The sequence below is a fragment of the Urocitellus parryii genome, chromosome 6, assembly GCF_045843805.1.
Source record: "Urocitellus parryii isolate mUroPar1 chromosome 6, mUroPar1.hap1, whole genome shotgun sequence".
In the NCBI taxonomy this organism is placed as follows: Eukaryota; Metazoa; Chordata; class Mammalia; order Rodentia; family Sciuridae; genus Urocitellus; species Urocitellus parryii.
This window is the reverse complement of record NC_135536.1, coordinates 35,410,540-35,427,366: the sequence shown is the minus strand read 5'-3', so window position 1 is coordinate 35,427,366 and position 16,827 is coordinate 35,410,540. Positions and strand designations below refer to the sequence as shown.

Genomic DNA, 16,827 nt, shown 5'->3' with positions numbered 1-16,827 from the left:
TTTCTTTTTCTTTTCAGCTTGAAATTCTGCATTAAGGAACTGAGAATGATTCTCGGCATGCAGAAGAAACTTTTTTTTTTCATAGAAAGTCAGGTTTACTAACGTCCTATTTTAACATAAGTGAGAAGCATAAAACCAATGGTCAGTGAAAGTTTAAGGTGAATGTCATCATACCATCACTAGGTTGTAATGGATTTTATCTGGTTCTAACCCAGATTTGCCAAATGAAAAAAAAAAATTCTGAGTGACTAATAGAATTATCAAATGCTATACAAATGGAAAGTGAAAGAATGTAAAATATCAAGTTTTTTTCTTTCTTAGTTAATACATTCACTTCACTACCACTCACTTGTAGGAAAAGGTAATCTCATGGAGATTTGGTCATTTAGATCACTTCAGTTTGAAGTAGACATTTTTTTCTATTTTTGAATGACTACTGAAACTCCTCATTTATTTCCCACACCTTTAAAGTTCCTGTGATACTAGGATGACTTTGGTCTGGTTCTTTACTCTCAACTTTTTTTAATCTTAATTTTCAACACTATATCCACCTCAGTTGAGAATCAGGGTAGCTACAATAACAAGGTCTTTGCATTTGACAAGTGGCATGACATTCTTATGTTCACTATTCTGATCCACAGAACAAAAACTTATACAGATGGACAATATGTCAAATAGTCCAATGTCTGCCTGGCAAGAAAGTAAACAACAAAAAATTTACTGAAGTAATATTTAAATGAAGAAATGAATGAGTGTGACTGATAATGTGAACATCATTAAATGTAGTCACAGTTATTCAGAAGCAAAACACAGTGGTTATTTCATTTATTTTATACAAAACTAAGGCAGGTGAGTGCCAACACTCTCAAAGATACATAAACATTCACTAGAAGATCTTGCAGTAGGACCTTTGTTTCCCCATCCCAGACATACATTCTTTTCTCCTAGGATGCAGAGGAGACAGTATATCCTCATCCCAGGAACAAAGGGTTTTATGCTTTGACTAAATCAGCAATCTGTCTCTGAAAGTAAAAAAAGGAGGGTGATTAGGTTGCTTGGCACTCTGAAGCTCAGGGAACTCTCCCTATTTGTAAAGGTTGACATGCATTCATCTCCCAAAAGCTCAACTTGCTTTACCTGCTTCAAAGCATGCTTTCTTATTGCAAGATACAATGGAAGCAAGATTGTGGGCCTCTTTGTCTGAAACCCAGCTACAGGTTTGGGTACTGGTTGCAGTTGCCTACCAAGCACTGTGTACTCGCTGCACAGAAGTACGTGGCTGAGTCTTCAGGCTGGGAAGCTGCAATGTGCAGAGACAGGTGTTTGGCACTCTGGTTGAGGAAAACTGTGAATCTTCCATTTTTATTTTTATCATCATCCGAAAGTACAGATATCAGGAACGTGGGACCTTTACTAGGGTACTTTTTGTACCATGCAAAATATTCAAATATGTTCTTATTATAGTCACACTTCAGAATAGAATTTCTTCCTTCTTGGACAGTCAGAGATGGAGGATTTTGCATAAACTGCTGGTCATTATTCTTTGGTTGACTCTTTGCCCCTGTTTGGAAAGAAAATAACAACTCTAAAATTTTGTTCTTAATGTCCCTAGAGAAGACCTGCAGAAGTCAGAAAACAAAACTTCCCAATTATGTAATATTGCATCCTGTGAGTATTCCTTAGAGTTTTCTTACTGTATCAAACATCTTATCCCCAACTCACCATCTGGCTGAAGCCACAGAATCAACAAGGAGGCCCCCAGGAGCCTGGCCATTATTCCTGCAAAGACTCAGGCTGTTTTGTCTGCTGCCCTGGAAACTGCAGGTCTGACTTCAACTTCCTCTAGTGCATTTATTTCCTGCCACAGACCTATTTCACCTGGGAACAGCCCTGTTTTTACCTGAAGTTATTTCTCTTTATGAAAGGAAGCACTGCCCCCTTTAGTTCAAATGTAAAAACTACTGAAAATGTATTTCTGTTTTCTAATCAATTTGCAATGTCTTCCCCATAAAACAAGTTAAAATAAGAAATTAAAAGAGAAAAATTTTCAGGTATCACATATTTTAATGTGTGTGTGATTTGCAATAGTAGAGAAAGATAGCTGAGAATATAAAGAATTTTATTAGGTAAAATGATTGGCACATTGTCAACAGGCAAACCTAGGCAGACTCCTTATTCTAACATATTGAAAAGAATTAGTGGTTATTGGGGCCATATAAGGTCATGATGTCCTATTTAGTAAAATTATGACAAATTTAGAGCACAGAGAAAGTTTGATAGTTTTGTCTTTAATGTAATTGAATCTAACATGCTCATTAGATGTGTCAGTATTTTCTCTGGTTAAATAAATGGCCCAAAATAATTAAATTAGATTTAAATTATGAGTGCCTTTTTAAACACAAATCAACACAAAAATTTATCCTCTGTAGTAGATCAGTATCCAAACTAATCGAAGTTGGAACTTGGAAAAGATTAGTGTGCTATTTTCAAATGAGAAAAACAAATGACATAATCCTATAAGGTCTATAGATAATATGAGATCTTACTCTTGAAAGCTATAAGAAGATTACAGAGAGGTAAACTATCTGTTTACCTTCACTCTTGGACAACATGTATTTCTCTATAGTTTAATGATGGAAGAGGCAAGAAAAGTCAATTGTGCTTTTAATGCCAGTCAGTAGGATAGCTAAGGGTAAAGTCCAAGATAATTTGTGATTAGTTTTAGCAAAAAAAACATAATAAAATAACATACGAGGTATATTTTACTATGGCAATAAATATTTTTGAATTTTTATTTTAATATTAATAGAAAAAATATGGAAATCACAATACCTCTATAACAGTACATAAAGTCCACACACTAAAATATTTAGCACATGGCATCATGCATGAGAGCTTTTAATGAGGATATGTAGTAGTGATTGATTTGCTCTATTGAGGTGGCCAGCAGTGTGAAGTCAGGGATCTCACAAAAGGAGGATTGGGAGCTCTTTAGTTGGTTCTTAGAGATGAAAGAAGATTAACTAGTTGGCTATGAAAGAAAAGGGCATTTCAGGCAAAGTTATATGCATTTTCAAAGGTATACAAGAAAACTGTAGCCTAGTGTATTCAAGAAATGAACGAAATTTATTGTAGTGGGAGTTTAGTGTCTGTGCATGGGAAATTTATAAGCTAATGATCGGTAGGGCAGTCACTTGCAAATCCCGAGGAGCCATGTATGAGAAACAAAGAAGGCTGATTTCATAGATCCAAGGGATCTATGGGATTTAGTTGTAAGTGGTGGAGGTTTCTTTCTTACCTGGCCATTTTTCCAGAAGGAAGGACATCTCAACCTGATTCAGATCAGCTGTAAAATCCTTGATGCTCTCGTCTGAGGTGTGCCTCTGGTAGAAGCGAAGACCTTGATGAGGATACTAGGAGGAGTAGGAAAGAACAGGGACCCCACGGTGAGAACAATCCAGAAATCCCACCTCATCTTCCCTGCAGCCAGTAAAAGGCAGAGACCTGCTCTGCAGGGTAACTCTGCCCATCCTGGGATATCCATGCTGGAACTGGAAAAGGTCCTCATGCTGGAACTGGAAAAGGTCCTCATGCTGTACTTAGGTGTCACAAAAGTGATGCTAAATCGCATCATAGAACAATTGGAATAAAAAGATCTTTTTCCTGCTGAGAGAGACAATCATTAGAAGAACTGATGGTGGCTCAGCCACACAAGGAAGGGGACTCCTTTTTCAAGGTAGAAAGATGGCAAGTACTTTGAATTTTCAGAAGAGCAGAAGATAAGCATGTTGAATTTACTGTGTGCTCAGCTCTTCATCAGGGATCTTCTGCATTAATGCCAAGAGTGACAATCATTGTCCAAAGCATGCTATGTAGCCAGGCTGGCAGTTTTATTCCTAGGGAAGTAACCACTATTGACAGCCTGGACTTGTTCAGTTTTTTTTTTTTTTTTTTGACAAACTTAGTTCAGAATCACTAGAGATGGGGTGACATTTAATACAGGGCATTGATTTGGTAGGAGGATAACAAGTTGTCAGAGTATATCCACATTCTTATTAATGTAAACTCAATAAGCCACTAGATATGTACAAAGAAGTCTCTCTTCCCTAATAAAAATTACCCAATTATCCTACCAAGAATGTGTGGGGCTTGGGAGTTTATTTCTTTGATATCTTTATTATAACAACCCCAAATTAGGTTGATATGTAAAAAATACTTTCAAGATCATATTTCAAGTAACTGATGAGAATTTTAATAAAAATATGTTATTCCTACCTAGATCCCCACATGGTAATAGATCTGTCTCTTTGTACCCTTCATGTCATAGAAATAAGGAAACCATAGACTATATCATTTTTTAAATGCAACTTCATCTTGCTAAATGTACTTTTGGAGAGATACTCTTTTTCTGGTTATTGTCAGTTTCTAATTGTTCTTTCATCTAATAGGTACCTAGACACATATTTCTTGAATACATACTTCCTTTTCTATTCATTTGTATCTGCTTAGTGCATCAGTCAGGGAACAGTCAATGAAGCACAATCTCCATGAGTTCTACAGAATAGGGGCTTCATTATAGGAATACGGCCTTATGCATTTGTGAAAAGAGCTTAGAAAGTGAAGGTTCCAGGGTCATTTGAGGTTCAGAGAAGGAATTCCTAACCAGTCAGTCTGAGAAATCAAGCATTTCCAGCTGCCAAAGTGTGATTTGAAGGGAAAGTTCATGGTAAAAATCTCAAGAAACTGTTGTCTTTGTGAAGCTACCATCTCGATGTGTCCACTTAGGCATGTGATGGGGATTGATCAACAGGGTGAGTAACTGGAAAAAGTGCTAGACATGGAGTGCCAGTAGGAATATGCTGGACACTTCTGAAAGTGTTTGTCACATCTCACTGTGATAACCTCCAGAAAGCAATGGCTACTATTTTACTTTGGCCTTCCATATCTCACACAAATTCTGTTTGGCCAATTTCAGTCTAGTACTATACAATGAAAGAAACTCTGGGAAGCTTTGTTTCTGGCTTAGTGCAGTGCAACCCACCATCATCTTCCTCCTCTGTATACTTTGCATTGAGTTATAGCTCATTTAATCACATTTAACCTTCATATAAGATAATACAAAATCATGCTTCTGTTTAACATGATGCAGCTATCCTTCATACAATTTAAGATATACTCACCCTTTTCCCAAAAAAAGTACAAAGCCTTTGTACATCTTTGGGTGAAGTTCATTCAATTTTAGTTGGGTTACATTTCTCCTTCAATATCTTCTAAGTTTTATATTGAGATATAAGACTAACAACAACAACAACAACAACAACAACAACAAAAACACCAATGCAGAGAGTAGAAGAATAAGAGAGAGGATTAAAATGAAGAAAAATAATTGTCTATTACACACACAGCCACATGCATGGAAGAAATACTTGTAATTATTTGAGTTTTTCTTTCTGCAACTGGTCCTGAGGTTGTAACTGGTATGTATAATTTCCTTCTTCCATTACCTGTTCATTATTCTTTTTTTTTTCTTTTCCTTCAATAAGCAAGCTCCCTCAGCTAGTGGGGTGACGATCCAAGGATCTGTGTCTTTAGCAGTCCTACTTATATTAGGTTCCATTAAGTTTTATAATTCACAATAGTGATACACTGTTGTATTATAGCAATCCATTTCTCTGTGAAAGGCAGCATCAATCATTTCCACCAGGAGAGGAACTCTATTTTTTGGTGGTAGTTGGCTGATAGGGGTGGTCTATTCCATTCTTGTATGTTTTGCATATCGTGGTCTCCCAGGTCTGCCACTCAGGCATCTCCATGTGGAGCAAGTGCACAGTGATTCTCCAGCTGTTTCCAAACTTGTAGCTGGGCTACTTGTGCTTCCTACATCAAAGAGCTTGGGATATTTGCTGAGCTCATTTATATATGATTCAAAGACACTTGAAATAAATGCCCTTAATTGACTCTTTGTGAAAACAAAGAGAAGCCTGTTTTAAAGGGTTTCTCTTTCCCCTTGGTTTTCAGCAGTTGTATCGTGTTATGTTTACAGATGCTTTTCTTTTCTTCAGTTTGTGTTTCTTTTGCATCCGTTTTGGATTTACCCTGTTTGGAGTTTGCTGAGTTTCTTGAATCCGTGCAGACTTTCATCAATTTGGGGAATTCCTAGTTATAATTTCTTCAAGTATTGTTTCAGTACCATTTTTTCTCTCCTCTCCATAGTTTCATTTCCACAGATTTTAGGTCATTCGAATTGTCTCACCTAATTTGTATGCTCTGGTGTTTTATAATTTTTTTAAAAAGATATTTTATGTTTACTTGTCTTCAGATTTACTAATTCTGTGTTTCCACTCCACTTAAACTAGGCAATAGTTTCTTAAGTTCAGATGTTGCATTTTGCAGATTTAAAGTGTCTATGTAGCTTTTAAAATGTATGCTAAGATTCTGTTGCAACACTCTGTTGAAATATGCTATTGAAATAGTTTTCTGTTGAAAACAGGACCACTTTATTCATTTTCTCTTAATTTTCTTCAACATTAATGAGTTATTTTAAAATTGTTATGTGTTTGAATTATTTTTGATAGGTAGCTATTCATTACTTTATCTCTTACTTATGTGTCCTTTTTCTTCCTTCATCACATTTTTAGTAATTTTTATATGCTTACAAAATCTGGGTAATAATATATAGAATCTCTAGATTTTTTTCTCTTTCTTTAAAAAGTTAACCTTGTTAAATTGCCAGATAACTTGCCATCTATTGAAACTTACTTTAGTCTCCGGAAGGGCAGGTTTTTCTTTTCTTTTCTGTTTGGTTGCTGTTTTATTATTCTTTTTGCCCTAGACACAGCCCTTACTCCTAGCATGTGGTCTTTGATCTGGAGACTCAGTTGAAAGCTCAAGGTGTTTAGCAACAATTCTTCACTGTCAGAGCTCTAATGACTTTTTGCACAGTGCATCCTCTGAAATCTCCCTGGAGCTATTAGACCCCCAGAAGCTATTCTCTGCTAGGCTTCTGATGTTTTCCAGCCCAACAGGTGCAGTTTATGTGTAGGCTCAGCAAACACCCTACACAAATTTTGTGGCCTTCTTATATGAGGCTCACTTCTCTTCAGTACTCATTTCTCAAATCCCAATTTCATTTACATCCCCAATCCCATTTTTTTCCTTCTGCTTTCTGTTGGGGTTTCAAGTTCTCATGCTGAAGTTTAGGAAAAACCTCCAAGGGAGACATGCTGAGTGAACGTGAGGGTTACTTTTCAGACTTTTTTTTTTTTTTTTTCCTCCCATGAATTATAAACTTTCCCTATGTACTCTCCTTGAAAATAGTCATTTTGTGTGTGTTTATAGTTTTAAAATTTATTATCAGCTACATTGCTAGGATCAGAAAACCATTTTCTTTTGTCTTAAGTTACCATTTCCTATTTCCTCTCTTCGAGAGGCAATTGTCAGCTTTGTTCAGTGGTCAAAAAGGTATCATATGTATTCATAAGCATGTACTGTATCTGTCATATCTTGTGAAGAATATTCAGGAATGCTTTCCACACTTAAAAAGGAATTTTGATCTCCAGAGAACTAATATTTTCTTATCTTTAATTAGTTGCATGATTCTCCTCATTGTTCCTCAGTGTAGTTATCCTTATCTGAATTCTCTGAGTTTATAAATGTGCTTAGTCATTTTCATCCTTTGTATCTCTTGCTTTGGCATGTTACACAGTGTATAGACAGTTCATTTCAAGAATCTTACTTATTTTAAGTGTGCTATAAAAAGAAAGGTACCTATACATAATATTTTTTTTTTCAACTGCAAATTGCATTTTAGGTCTCATGTTTGTTATTATTTTCCTCACTCCCAATCTATATATTATGTGTTCCTTTCTCTTCACCCTCTTTTATCTTTCAGCCTGATTCATTCCTGTTAAGTTGCACTATTTTAGGCGGAGGCATCATATACTACAGAAAATACCTTGTTTCTATAATACCCTCTGCTCTCCTAATTTAGTTCTTCCCGATTTTATAATAACTTTGATAACAAAAATGTGTTCCCTACTAGAAGATGTATTCAACAAGAGAAGGAACCCTTAATTTATTCAAAGCTCCCCATACAGCACTAACAAGTATTCAATAAATGTTTGTTGAATGATTGAACTTACGGAAATTGTAATTGTAGATGGGAAATAGTCTCATAGATGAGGATTCTAAGATGAGGTACAAAAAATGATTCCCTTGTGAAGATGATATGCACGCTCATGATGGGAAATTAGCTTTTCTTAAAAATAATAATATAATTGGCTTTTTGTTGTAGTTGTCAATGGACCTTTATTTTATTTATTGATATGCAGTGCTGAGAATCAAACCCAGTGCCTCCCACATGCTAGGCAAGCACTCTGCCACTGAGCCACAAACCCACCCTGGGAAATTAGGTTATTTCCAATGGTTTCTTCAAGACACAAAAGAGGCAAATAATACAAGTGGATATTATTGAACATAAACAAAATGAACAATTAAGTGGAACATAAGAAACTGGAACACGCTTTAAGTCCCAGCTCCTCAGGAGGCTGAAACAGGAGGGTCGCTTGAGCCCAAGAGGGTCTCATGAGCCAGCCTGCAAAACATAGTTAGAACCCCATCTAAAAGAAAAAGAAATAGGAACAGAAAAACAAATGGAGCATTACAGAGCATAGTATTGACTTTTCTTTGTCACTTTAAGGTTTATCTTTCCTATGATTTTTCTTCACATATGAACATAATATAAGGTAAGGCTAAACCTTACATTAAAATAATATACCTTATAGTAAGGAAAGAATAAATAGTATCCACATTCAAAATATCCATTTTAACACAGACCCTTATCACTGTAACTGGAATTGCTGACTTCCTGATTCCCTGACTTACGATTAGGACCTTAGGAATGATTATGTTTGGGATAGAATATTTACTAGACTGAAGATTCATTAGCATTTACAACTTCTAAAAAAATTATGAGTTTTCAAGTGTGTGCTTCTCAAAACAATGTGAGTAATAGCTTACATAAATCTCTACCATGTTTTGGGGTTCTGGATCTGCAGCCACAGCTCTGGGTTCAAGCTCAGGTCCTGGGAGGCAGTGTGCCTCCACATATCAAAAGCAGGTGGCAGAGTTTCTGATCTGGAACATAGAAAGTTCTTTCCATCTTTCATAACAGTGGGCTAACAGTGCCCCTTTAGTTTTCCTCTTCTGTTTCTTCCCCCATTTATGTACACTGGAAAATTTTGGCATTTTCTCCAGGGATCTGTTTGTGATAAAGTAAGCCATAAAAAGATGTAAAAAAAAAAAAAAAAAAAAAAAAAGAAAGAAAAAGAACTATAGGTGAGATTGGTGCTTTCTTGTTCTTGGATTAAAAAAAAAAAGACTCTGCTGTACATTGAGCTGGCTTCTTTCTCCTGTCTAGAAAGATAGAATCAGACATGACAGAATGGATCAATGTTGAGATCTCACCTAGAAACATTATTCTAACAAGACCTCCAGATGAGCTGGGTATGTGCCTGCATTCCAGTGTGAGTTGTAGCTCATTTAGGAATGCTTTCTGCAGGCACCAGAGATGCAAGGCAGTAGGAATGCAGTTATCATCACAAAGAGCCCCTACGACCCCTGCAGCGCTGAGTTAGGTCTTCAGCTATCATTCATGTGCAGGCTGCAGGTGCCTGGGGAGCACTGTGCCTCCACAGCACAGAAGTAAGAGGCGGAGTCCCCAAGCTGGGAGTCTCTGATGAATAGTTGGCTGTATCGTTCCTTAGAATTGACTGTGGATTTCATTCTTCCATTTTGCTGTACTCCTGAAGCTATATAAAACAAGGATATCAGCTGTCCTCCAGGATTTTGCTGGAACCATTGTATACTGGTCATGGAGAGAGAATAGTTGCACAGGAGGGAGGAACTCATCCCCTCTTGGAGGTTCAGGACCTGGGGACTTTGCTCCACTTTCATCTGTGCCCTTCTTACCCCTATTGTAAAGGAGAAAAACAGAAAACTTGAGGGTCATTGCCAAATTACTGTAGCCATTTCCAAGTATAGGGAATTTTTATTTTCCTCCCCAACAGTAGAAGACTAGGTTAAAGAGACTTGTGTTCTCTCCCTTCATCCATTTTTTGCATCCCTACCTTTATCCTTTCTAAATTGACTTGTGATGGCCTTTTAGTTTCTCTTGGCTATTCTTAACTTACAACAAATCTGCATCCACAGGAAGCCCAGCAAGACTCCGCTTTGCATCTTCATGATTCTTTGCTGTAGGAACACACCTGGGTGTCAAATGCCTTCAGATATTTGTATGTGTCAAATCTTGACTTTGGTGATAATTTTGCTCCTGAAGCAGATTGATTTAATGAATGAGATTCAGCAGCACCTGCTCCTAAGCTTAAAGACTCAGCTTCGAGGTGGCTCCACCTACTTGTGGGTTACCTTTCCTGCCCTGTGGAGTCTGAGAGGGGAACAGAGATGGAAGGGAGGTGGTAGGAAAAAGAAAAAGTAAGAGAGAGAGAGAGAGAAAAAGGAAGTTGGAGGTAACAAACTCCCTATCATTTTAAGAATTTAGATTCTTTTTTTTTCCTAATAAATTTTGTGTATAAGTAGAATAATTTACATGAAGAATGGGAACTCAGTATCCTAGAGAGAGAGAATAGCAAAACGTATGTGTCTATGAGAAGCCATAGAGACACTGACCAAGTTAAATCTGGGATATGAGCAGATTTAAGTTGTGAATAGCTTATTATAAGAATTACAATGGATTTCCATCTTTACATCCCATTTATCTTACTTATTGAATTTATGAAAATGATAAAAACACAACCCAGAACATGTGACCTACAACATATATATCCATCATAAAATGTTTTCTCTGATATCAATTCAATATTGAACATATAGACCATTGGCTTTTACCAGGGGCTTCCCAGGGGAATTTAGCAGTGTTTGGGGGGCATTTGCATTTGTCCTGATTGAAGGCCTGCTATTGGCATTGGGTGAGCAGAGGCCAAGATGCTGCTAAATAACTTAAAGCACACAGGAATGCTCCTGCCCCAAATGGTAAAATAATACTGTTGCTGGGAAACTCATATAGACAAGCTTTGCAGTTCAAACCCTCCTAGGTCATTTTCTTCTTGCCTTGATTTTCCAGCCTTTTCTCCCCAGCCATAACTCACTTTTACTCTATTTACCTCTTTCTTTCCTTTTATTTTCCCCTGTCCTTTGGTTTCTGATCTTATAAGAGGTATGGTCACAGTTTAGGGAGAAACAGTAATTTCTGGAAAAAGATAAAAGCTCATATTTGTCCCTGATATTAAGAAACTTGGATTCATGAAACAAAATTAAATAATGTGAAACAAATTGTTTTGTTTTGAATCTTGAAGACAATAAAACAGAAGTGGTGATGAGAATGTAGGAGCATGTATGTAATTAAGCATCTTCTGGTCCACATTTTCTCTTGCTATCCCTTCTCCAGTCTAACTTATTACCCTTTTTCCTATTTCAGATATTTCCATTCTCTAGTCTATTATTAATTCTCCTGAAAGCCTAAAGAAACTTTTCTCGGACCAGAGTGCCCCCTTGTGGATTAAAACCTACAGCTGAAGCCTCTTCCTTTGAAGTCACATAGCTGCCCCACCTGAGTCTGGAGCATGCACAGTGTATTTTCAGGAAGGCACAAAGTGTCTCAGAAGTATGGAGAGTGTCCAACTGGTCATAGAAATTGTTGTTCTGACTGGAGTTCGTAGGTCAGAGGATTCTTAAATTATGCCTCTGGAGAATGATGGCTTGGAAACTAGTCCATGGCCCTCTGTCACCATGAGTGAGTTCCTTGCAGGAAGGAACTGTGTCACTTGCATATTCATTATGCAAAATACCTAGCAAGACACAAATGAAATGCTGAGTCTACCTTATGGAAGCTGTGATGCTCATTTTAAATTTTAAATATTTTAACTTCTGGGTTAGGAAATTCAGCTGATCTTCACAGTAACACAGAGAACTAAGTACTTATATTTGCTTTCTACAGTTTTTATGAGGAAATCCATGCTCAGAAAGGGAATATAAAATCCCCAAAGTCACACATCCAGTAAGTGGCAGATGCCCCTCACTTCAACAGTGTCTGTCACTTTTCAAGGAGAGAAACTTGTAAGCAGAGTGGTTATGAAAAGACGCTGGCAATGTTGTTGGAAAAACGAAAACAAAATCTCTTGTCAATTCAGAGCAATTCTTAACAAGGTAGAAGCGAAAGAATATTGTTTTGTTATTGAATAAACATTAAACCAGAATATACTGCATATCACAATAAATCCCCTAAACATATGGCAAAAATGGAAAAGAAACCTTATCATTTTATATAGCCATGCAGACGCACTAAATTTCATAGGGCTCCAAAGTAAACAATAATTGAATCCTCAAGTAGGAGGACTTGACAGCACATCATCACACACAGTTCATCCTCAGTTCACTGGGTGATTGAGGCAGCCAGGTGTTTCTAATTATCTTTTTTTTTCCCAAAGGAAAAATATTTCCTATTTTTATGACAGCAGGTATGTCTTCAGCTTGGAGACAGCAGGAGTAAGGTTAGGCACCTCCCCTCCCACAGGAACCTGGAGGTGGGACACTGTATCCCTTCATAATTACATTTCAAAGAACAGGTTCTAAGGTCCTTGAGAAAGAGTCCTGGGTTATAAAACTGGCAAGAGCCTTATCCTTTCAAAAAGATTTATATACGTCTCAAAGGGACAGAGAAATAATTTACAATTACAAGTTTTCTAAAGTAAGTGCTCAAAGAAAAGGGAAAGGGAGATACCTGCCATCCCTTTTTACACCAGGGAGAATTAAAATTGTTTTCTTATCTTTTATCTGTATTTGCCCTTCAAACCTTTATGAGAGAGTGCCATATGATAAAACTCCCAGGAGTTGCTTTTGGAGCAGGTTATTGGGTTGCATGAAGTTAAACATACACACACACACACACACACACACACACCACACACACGGAAAATAATCTTTGGAATCTAACCACTAGAAAATGCAAGACTATGGTTGTTAATTCTTTGAATGGAAATTGGTATTGCCTTAGTTAAGACTTAGGATAAATAGGATAAAAAGATGGATTCCACAGTCTTCCACAAGTTTAATAAACTGATAAGAGAATTTAAAAATGAGGACTCTCTAAATGGAAGATTTCCTCTTCATAAAAATTATAGGAAGATTAATACTTTAAGAAATACATAGCAATATAAATGAAGGTCTCTTTTTCATAAAAGTACAGCAATTATTTTTCATCTTTTTTTCCTGCACTTATACATGGGAAGTCACAAAGCCGTTTTTAGCCAGTCCTACCAAGGTTAGGAATGTGTATAGCAGCAGTAACAAAAATCTCAATGAAATAATGATTCATTAATATTCTCATGCAAAAATATATGTGGGGTGAGATTTGGGCTTGCATCTAAAGAAGTATTGCATCCTGTTGGGGATAGGGGACATGATTTTTTTCATTTGTGGTAAAGTTGTCACTTCCATGTTTTAGGAAGGAAAGAGGACAGGGGACGGGATGATGTGGTGATTGTACCAGGGAAGCAAAAGGCTTATAGGAAACCCCCTAGCAGAGTCTTTAACCATGTCTCATTGGTAAGAACTGCTCTATGTGGAAATTTCTAACTATAAGAAAGGATGAGAAGTGAGGATGTTGAGGTTTTAAAAATCTGGGTTGTTCATAACAAAATGAAAGGTTTAATTAACAAGGGATGAGATTGGCAAAGTTGGTGGGCAACTTCTAGTGCCTGCTTTCCTGCTCTTGTGCAGACTTAGGATATCAAGCAGAAAGTGAATTCTTGATTAGTCAGTGAAGACATCAGTAGGGATCACATTTATCTAGGGACATTAATAATAGCATTATTGGAACATTTGTTAATTACATAGGTTGTGTCTGGGACATCACATAATTTTATATATTTTATCTCATTTAATGTGTAGCAATTTGGCTAGATAGGTGCTCTTATTAACATTTATTTATAAGAAAGTTTAGATAAAGATAAATAACTGCCCAAGGACATGAAGTTGGAAAATCACAAAGTCAGCTTTGAACTTGACTTATGTTATTCCAAAATTGTGTGCTTTACTGTATATCATCTTGCCTTACAGAATAAATGGGAATTCTTCAAGTATAAAAACAGGTTAGTGGGAAGCTTGCCAAGAGGAGGAATATAACAACTTCAATCCTTTTTAACCTTGGAAACTTGAAGTTATTGATGGCTGCCATTCAAAGTCTAATACCTAATCAAGTCCTGTGTAAACACAGGCCATTGCACTCAATGTTTAGGTTCTCTCAGAACCACCAATTGGGGATATTGCTTTGGAATTAGTTTGGTGTTACCGAGGTACACTTTAGGCATCTTTCTAGAAAAAAAGTAACTTTGTTTTAATTATTCTTTATTAGACTTTGAATTTTTACCCCAGCTTAATAGACCGGGAATAGCAGTTTCACCATCTTCAGTACTAAAATAAATTCCTTCTGTGAAATCATCCCTTTCTATTCCCTTTTACTAACCTTTCTTGGCTGTGGTCTTTAATGGAATGACCAATCAGAACCATGATGTTTTTGTCTGATATCTTCCATCCATTCCTCCATATTGACTCCCTTTTTCTCCCTACCACCAACCCCCAGGGAGCTGTATGCCCACATTATTGCTGATATTAACAGCAGGCCAGATTTCCAGACATTTTCCTTATAGCAGGGGGGTCTTGTTTTCTAGCATGTGGAAAATGTTTTCTGGAAAGGCAGCAGAAATGGGGCTGCGGTCATCATTGCTGTTCATGCCAAGAAGTACATGAAGAGAAACTATAGGCATGTAGCAGACTGGAGCCTGCGGTAGGTTTAGTTGCAGGCAGCAGGTGCCCCTGGAGCACTGTGCCCTGCAGATGTAGATGTCTTCATCCCTGGGTTGGGCTGTGGCAATGTGCAGGGAGCTGCCCTTTCTTGCTTCATCAAACCGAGCAGTTAGTCCCTTCTGCTCCTTCACTTCTCCACCTTTGACTAATGTCAGCAAGAGGATGGGACCGTCTCCAGGCTTCTGTCTGTACCACTGAAAGCTGGTGAAAACACTTGAGGAGTTACAGAGCACAGTGAGATTGTTTCCTTCCTGCGTGTTCAGAAACTGAGGTCTCTGTTCCAGTTGCTGGGTGCTCACCCCTATTTAAAAACAAAGCAGAATGCAACATTAAGAGAATTAGGGACTATTTCCCAACTTAAAATGATTTTCCCCCACTTCCCTCCTTCTTTCTCTGTGGCCTTCTCTCATTCCCCTTTTCATACTTTGCCATAAAATAACTTGCCCCCAGAGATTATCCATATCCTTAGGGCCATCTGCTAATTTAATTGGGAATCAATTGAACTCACCTGCCAATTGAATCCAAAGGATCACCACACAGAATTTCAGGAACATCATTTCTACTTATCACACAGTGGCGAAGGTCACTGTATATAGCTGCTCCAGAGAGAGGCTTTTCTGGGCTAGAACACCTGAGAGGTGGCCAATCACTTGGATTTCAGTAAAGAGGTCTACATGCAGCCAATTGACTTATTCACCTGCCACCCCACCTTCCTCTAACCCCAGACTCTGCTTTGACGCTGGGAAAGAGTTTGCCTTTTGAAATACTACCCTCTTGTGGGGAGACAAACAAGTGATCGACCTTCAATAATGCTTGTTTCTCCTAATTTCATTCGGTAGACCTAAGAATCAAAATTGAAGTAGAAAGAGTCTCTTGATCTTCAGAAATGGAAAACATGTCTTGTTAAAAATTTATCTTCTTAAAACCAGATAATAGAAGATACTGGAGTTATCATCTTATCATTTCTAGTATTCTCAACAAGCATGTTAAGCTCTATAAAGATGTAAGTGTCTTGTGGAGGCATATGTGTGGTGCATGAAATTGCATTATATTTTCAGGGTCATGTGGTATGTATGAATACCTTTGTCATAGGCTGATTTTTTAGCAAGTTAAAAATGGATATTCCTGTTATATATTATTTAATTTAAAAGACTTTTCTGGTATCATACTGCATAGCTTTACCATTAGGTCCTTGGTTCACGTCCAGCAAAGCCTTCTTCACACCACATTGTAATAATGCTCATTGGACACACCCAAGAATTCCTTAAGGGAAAGATTAGTTTTGCTGGGGATATAACTCAAGGCTATAGCACAAGGCCCTAGGTTCGATCCTCAGAACCACACACACACACAAAAAAAAGATTAGTTTTTTTTCTCATAGCAGTTACTAGGTAGAGAAACTTTAATATATAGTTAATAAATGTTGAATTCATGTCAAGCATGTGTGTGCATTGATATAGTGATTCAAGTGTATAAATACTGTAGTATGGGTATAGTATATATTCAAATATCACAAAATCTGTGTAGAGGAGAGTACTGACATAGCTGATGCAAAGGAAGATTCATCACAGTCCATATTAGTCATGATTCATACTTTTTGAATGTTATGTATTTGCATTTATGGATCATTTTTCACAGTTTTAGAAATATTTGATTCACCGAGTTTACCCTTTGCCAAACACCTGTTGAGCACAAGTGTGCTGCCTTGACACTGGGTGTCGTAACCCCAACAACAGAATCGGGTAGAATGCAGGTGCCAAAAGAACACAGAGCACAGAGAGAGGTGGTTGAGGGTTAGACTGAGAGGCTGAAATTTGGAGAAAGTTCTGCCTCCTTATTTGTAAGGGAAGCTCTTAATTTTCTCTCTTCCTCTTTATTCCAACTTAAATCCATTGTAAGCAAAACATTGGCAGTCGTTCCTGGCATTCTGCTTATAACCACTAAAGC

At 37.3% G+C, this 16,827-nt stretch overlaps 1 pseudogene and 1 gene segment (V, D, J or C); both read right to left on the bottom strand.

The window, feature by feature from the left end:
- Positions 1-16,827, bottom strand: part of LOC113194836 (T-cell receptor alpha chain constant-like) — a 387,938-nt gene that overhangs the window by 361,041 nt on the left and 10,070 nt on the right.
- LOC144255293 (T cell receptor alpha variable 22 pseudogene) lies at positions 9,651-10,242 on the bottom strand (annotated as a pseudogene).